Here is a 7,191-nt window from a genome sequence, read left to right on the forward strand (position 1 = left end):
CAGGGTTGGGCTTTGGAGTGTGTGTGTGTATCTGGTGACCTTGACTTGCGTTCTCCCCTGAGTGTTGAGGCTCTGTGGCTGAAGGGAGGAATTTAATCACCACATTCTCTTGTCTCTTGGACAGGTTCACTCTGACATTCAGGGGAAGGACAAGGGACATGCTATAAGAGGAGACTTTTATTCATACCAACTCTTTCACTTGAGTTTTCTATTTAATCTTCACTTGGCTACATGGCACCATGATCAAATATATATAGCATATTTGTGCACAACTATACGTGCTCTTTATGTATACAACATCATTAATATTGCCCTCTAGAAATGCCAACCACCATATCATACGATCTGCAGATATGATACAGTAGGGAAAGTAGTTCTGGTTATAGCCTCTCATACTTGTTGACAGGAGGTGGGGGAATTCTAAACACACATCTTTCTATTTTCAAGGACGAAGCACTGGCAGTTTACAGAGTACAACAAACAAACCTGTATAACTAACAGGGAGGTCCTTGCATTATGTAACATGTCAGCTGCCAGTTCCTCTCCTGCTCTCCCTCTGTTTTCCCAGTCTGAACACACCCTGTGGTCATGTAGCACTGTTTGGAATAATAGGGCTTAACAGGTCCACTCTAAGCCCTTGGCAGAGCTGGATACCCACGAGGCCTTCCTCCAGGTTGGAGGGAGGTGAGCTGGACTGGAGTGCCTGATGAGATGTAATCATTAACCACCAGAGCAACAGGTATCAAAGAGCCAATCTGCTGCTGCCTTTTAACCATCCACCAGGTCTGGAATCAGCTTTGATCATGTCCAGTTACTCATCCCTAATTTGTGGTGAAATTGCCTATTTGTGATGCATATTCATTGTTATTTTCTAGTTCTAAGTTGAATATTCTTATCAGTGGCTGGTAGATTCAGCTTTGATGTTTCAAATTGCTATATTGGTGCTTAGCATGAAGTATGAAATATGGCTGGACTGTCAATCCAATGACTGCTGCGCTCAGCATCAGGGGACTCATGTGCAATCTAAAAGCTGCTGCGTTAACTGAGACAGAGCACCTCTGGGCTCTAGTTTCTGGGGCCTGTAACTTTAGAGCTCCACAGATTTGCCTGGTCTGTAATTAATTATGATTTATGGCAAAGGGGACAGTGGATAGAGGGGAAGCGTGTTGAGTGGAGTCTATGAGGGCCAGGCTAAGATGTTTTGGGCCTCATGTTGGACCTGTGCTGTAGTCTTCCTCATAGAGGAAAGGGAACCAGGACAGTAGGCCCTCAGTAAGGAAACTATAAATTAATGTAGTCAAAGTGACTCATGCACACAGAGGGGGCCAGTGAAAAAATCTCGCAATTCTCTAAGCACTTCAGGCCTTTCCATTGTCATACGAGTGTTATATGACTTACTAATAACTTGATTTTATTCACACTTTCATGCAATTACTGTAGAGAGCTAGTCAGCAAGTTTACTGTGGTAATATGATGGGTATACAGTATGTCAGCTTTACAGTATTGTCAAGTATTATGTCCCTGGACAGTTTGTTCCCCATTGTCAAAAGCAGTGTTATAGTGTTATAGTATGATAGTGTACATTGTACATTAACCCCTATTTCATATAGTCAACAACTAAGACAGGGGCCATTACTTATATACAGTAGTTGATCATTTCATGAATAATGTTGTTATTTTCAGTGGTTGTTGTGAAAGGCTGTATGTTTTAGTCACAGGGTGATGTGCATGGTTCAGCAGCATATACAGTATTTGATGATCCTATTATTAACTACATAGAAACCACAACAGCAATATGATCATGATGTCTTCACCATGAACGATGTTGGTGAGATGAAAGAAATATTAGTTCTGGAAAACAAACAGAGTCTTATCTGCCTGGTTTCCACACTCCTGAGCCTGGTAGGCTTGAGAGTTTGATTTCCATAAGAAAACAGATGTTTGTGTCACTCTGTATGTATTAGATTTTCAGTTTTTATGGCATATCATAACTCATGCAAATGGTAATCAGATTTTTGAGAATAGCCATAAATATTGGAAATGAATTACAAGCCAACAATTCTTCATACATTAAGTATTTATTGATGGAAAATGATAAGGCCTGTGTTAGTCAATGTGATGCTGAGAACAATACAACTACAGTAAGAGTCTTGTTTTTATGTTTTGAAAGCATAATGTGTTATCTGCTGGGGTTAAAACCCAATGGATGAGTGTGGCATGACATATAGCTTGGAACGGGAAGAGTAAAATCGACTGGAACCGGTGCTCAAGTTTAATTGCAGCCATTTATTGATTTAAATCAGCTCTACAGAATCCATACGCAAAAGATTAAAAGTCAGGCATTTAAATGTGCCATAGGCATCAGGACTGCGAAAGAATGTTAATAAGGCCAGAATGGTAAATATGTTGCAGGGTTTCATAAAGCTTTCATTCCATGTTTAGAAAGAATGTTGAGAATCCCAAGGATGAAGTGTGTCATAAATGACATGTGTTGTTGGCCATTGATAACATGTATGGTACTGTATGTTTGTTTGGTTCTTTGGAACTAGTAGCTCCCAGTTGGTGACGTCATAATTCCGACATGAATGCATTCAAGTGCTTTGGCATTGGAAACAACTCTTCAACCAGTGAGATTTTGTTTGCAATTAATAATGAACGTTAACAAACTACAAACATACATTATACATAGGCCTACACGTCTGATTGTTAACAATAATAATACATGTACCATTTCTGTTTTCTGACGAGAAGGTAAAAGGTTACAGTGGACACGTCACAACGAATAAACTTGGGTACCATCATACTGGTCCGAGTTTCTCACTTGCAACTCTGAGTGTTGTTCTAGTGGTTAGAATTGTGATTGGTCGAAAAGCATTTCAGCCGTTCTGATATCCACAATATGAGCACGGCTTCCTTATCACTTTCACTTGCAAAATGTATACATATGCCATAAACACTCTTCAGGCAACACAGTCTCCAAATGATTACGTTCTGGGGGATCGTCTCTGCAGACCAGGAAACATGGTCTGGGAGTTCGTATTATCTGGCTATACCAGCATTTGACTTGTGATATTGTTAATGGAGTATTAGGCATTAACTTCGACTGGTTAAGTTTAGGCATTAACTTCAACTGGTTAAGGTTAGGGTAAGTTGTCAGGGGAAGGCTTTCGCAAATATTACCATAATAAATAAAACTATTGGATACAAGATAGTGAGTAAAAAAAGTACAAAATGACCGGCATAAGAAGAGGTTAGTCCTTGTTAGTGCATTTGTCCAATACTGGCTGACATATCCTTTGGAATGTTCTGATTCTATTGGCTATGCCATACTAGATATCTTCCAAATGTACCACATTCCCCAAGTCCACTGTCCCTTAATCACAAATTAAAGGTAGGAATGATTCTAGCTCCCAATGTTGCAATATCAAACATTTGGCTAATAGAGTGGAGAGGGAGATTGCCTGCCCCTCAGGACCATTGAAGTTAGCAGTAACTGCACCAAATAGAGTGGTTGGTTTGACCACTTCTGCTGTACAATGAAGTTATGTTGGAATATTCCAGCCGATATGAGGATATGAGGATTGTGACAAACATACTGTATCAGATCATTCAATCACAGAGCAGAGTCAATTTCTAAATCACTGCCACCAATAGCCACTAATATCTTAAAATCTACATGTACTGTAATCCAGCCTCAGAGAGAGAGAGAGAGAGGGGAACCCCCCTTTTAGGAAGCCGTCAAGAAATCTAAAGTTTTACAGTAAATGTCCCTGATTTTTTACTGAAGGAATTATTGTGTGTCTGGGATAAGGTACAAGAGACATGAGGCATGAATCTCTTTTTCACCAAGGTCTCTGCCAGCCAGGTTTTATGCATTTTCACACTCTCCCCATCTCTCTTTTACTGGCCTTATCTTTCTCCATCTTTGAAGTATCTCTCCATATCTGACAATATCCCCAAAACATGAGCTGAGTTACCACAGTCTCACAGCCTGCTGTGTGGAATACTGTAGGCTGACTGTGAATGGCATCTACAGCTCTGCATAGGACTCTCCCCTGCTTTATGACAGATTTATAAATGCTACACCTACGTGGAACGTAACACCTGGATCCAAAAAAGCCTCATCAAATAATGAACACAGCATATTTCCCACTCTGTCAGCCTAGCCTATTAGACGAGAAAACATTTGCTTTCTATGACATGGAAAAAGGAAAGTAGTTTGTCTCATCTTCTGGGTTCTTAAATTGCTGCCAACTGACGAGTTTTGAAACTCTGCCATAAATGGGTGAGAACTAACACTTCGCCCTGATTTACTCAAACTGTAGCAGTGCAATGACAAATATACCTGTATTTATGTCTTGCAACCTGATACTCAGACGTCTCTTATGTTAAGATACTCTCTGCTAAGCTAAGGTGGTCAATGAAACACAACCCAATATTTAATTGATTGACCATCCAAAGATCTCACTGTTTATGCTGAACTCTTACATATATTGTATATTCTGATGGTTCTTTTTGCATTAAAAAACTATAAGGTAGAGAAAATCAAGCTCTGTATACAGAGTGTGATAAAGTCTAATTTGCATTTTCTTCAGTTTGTGTTGATGGAGAGAGAGAAAATCTGCTTTGACGTGCATTATGGGAGCACAAGATTCAACATTTTTTATGGGTTGCCTCTGTTATTTATTAAAATGATGAAGATCATCATACTTAATAATGAATAAGGACGAGCTGGGACAGACATGGCTGTGATATGAATTAGAAGGTGCCTCAAGTCTTTTCATCTGCCTCGTAGCGGGAGTTCTGCAGCATCATCAAACTTTTAACACAGGGTTATCTTTTATGCACTGGGCTATTGTCTAAAACTATGGCAAAGAGCTCTGAAGTCTAGTTGGATATGTGAGCTTAAGTGAAGGATGGATACTGAGAAATTATGATTTATGAGCTTGGAGTTTCTAACGAAGTTGACATGTACTGAGCATTGTCATTGGAACATAGGGTTAAATACAATCTATTACCTGTAATTGATCTAATTTGTCTTATGAGTGAGAGCTGCCCTTTCGAAACGAGAGAGAGAAAAACAGTGTGTAGTCCACATGAGCCAGGCTGTAATTATTGAGCTAATCCTTTTTGAGGCATTTTTAACTCCTCTCAGGATTTATGCTGGATACCCTGAAACACTGCACATTATAGATGAAATGATCCCAGCTAGGGAGAGCTCTTGGCTCACTGAGCAGAGATAGTGAACTCTACTTCAGTATGTGTGTGTGTGTGTGTGTGTGTGTGTGTGTGTGTGTGTGTGTGTGTGTGTGTGTGTGTGTGTGTGTGTGTATGTGAGAGAGGAGAGAGAAAGAGAGAGAGAGAGAGAGAGAGTGAGTTAAGGAGGCTATTTGGAAGCTACTTGCCCAATGCAAACAATGTTTCCGTCCCATTTGGCGTGATGAGAGCACCTTGTATCCTTAGCCTCATAAAAGTGGCAGTGGATCGTCGATCTACAAATTTACAGCCACCAAGCTACTTTATAAATCAATGGTTTGTATCAAGTAATTCTGACACCTCACCACTTAAGAGCAGTAATTAAACATGTCTTACAATCACTTTGACATCACTCTAAATGAGACTATGCACACCAAACTAGCATGTTTATCCAATGTAATGGCTGGCAAGACATTACTGTGACATGACTGTTTCTTTCTTTGGGATAACCGTTAGAGTGAGTCTTCAACCAGCAAACTGCTAAGCACTACTTCAATCACTTCATTCTTAATATCTCCCATGCACACCCCTCCATGAATAGATAAACAAATAGACTAGTAGATCACACAGAAATATAAATGGACAGGAAGGAATGCAACGGCTCCATCTCCATGGCCTGAATGTTCAAGTAACAATAAGCCAACAGTATAGTTAGTTGTTTTCACCCATTTTTGAATACAGAACCTCTACAATGTCCCATATGAAATCACAGTGTATGTGGCAGTGAGGGGAGAGGGGGGAGTAGAGGACATGCTTGAGTAAGTCTAGAGTGCATTGGCCATGGCCTTTCATCAAGGCAGTGTCCTGAAAAACACTTCTCTGGGGCATGTTATTTACTGGACTATTACCAACTCTAAACGCACCAATAGTGCATGACGTCTCTTGGGTCACCAAGTGGTTGATACAGTTCTCACTCACCAACATTGTCTCTTCCACAGATACAGAATTGTTCTACCTCTAAGGTCTTTTCATTCTCCTCACAGTGGGCCATCTTCACAGAGTTCAAAGTGTAGAATTCAAACACACAGTAATTCCATTCTAAACCAGGGTGGTTAGTGTAGCCTATAAGATAATAACTGGCCCTTGTGTGCTGTGTGTCCATCTCGTGAGAGTTGGTGCCAGTGGGAGTGGCAATAATTCCCTGCTCAGAATTACATATCTCATGGCCTAACGATTCTGCTGCTCACTAAATAAGGGTTCTGTGACATGCACTGGCATAGCTGAGGTTTTTGCATTACTGGGATTGACCTATGTGTCAGGGTTTAATTTCTTGGGCTTGTTTCTGTCACAGCCTTTAATTTGAGGCGCTGAAGCATCATTGTTCATTGAGTCACACAGTGCCTGGGGCAAAATATCTGTAATTGGGTTTGACCTTTTTCTGGAATACCAAAGCAAGAAATGAAATTCAATCAGAGTTTCAATAATGGCATTTGTGGGTGGAGAGATTTACAGTGGCACAGCTGTAACTGTCTCAGTGCCCAGGGTATCAGGATGATAAACATTCATTTCGAAACCTTTTTCACACATTTTGTGTGGAATAAACAGGTATTGTTCCACCAGTGTTTACTTTATGGGCTTAAACTGAATTGATATTGTGTATTCTGAACTCACTATCTCAACTAATTACATTGTAATTAATGACAGTGCTTTTACAGTAAAACTGCCAGTGCTTTTACAGTAAAAGCACTCATTTGCCAGTATCCTCTTTCAAATAAGAACATTTAGTTTAGGGTTGACTTGAATGAATGATTTTGTTCACTTACACTAATCCTTTATAGTGTACTGTATGCATCCTTTAACCTATACTTGTAGGATATCGCACCTCTAAAGGGGGCTCTTCACATGCTCAGTGTAGAGCTCAGTGTAGAGGCTGTTTGTTGGACAAATTGAGTGAATGAGAGGGAAAGTTAACTTAACTTGTAACTGATTCCTATG

Source organism: Argentina silus (assembly GCF_951799395.1).
Source record: "Argentina silus genome assembly, chromosome: 9".
Classification (NCBI taxonomy): Eukaryota; Metazoa; Chordata; class Actinopteri; order Argentiniformes; family Argentinidae; genus Argentina; species Argentina silus.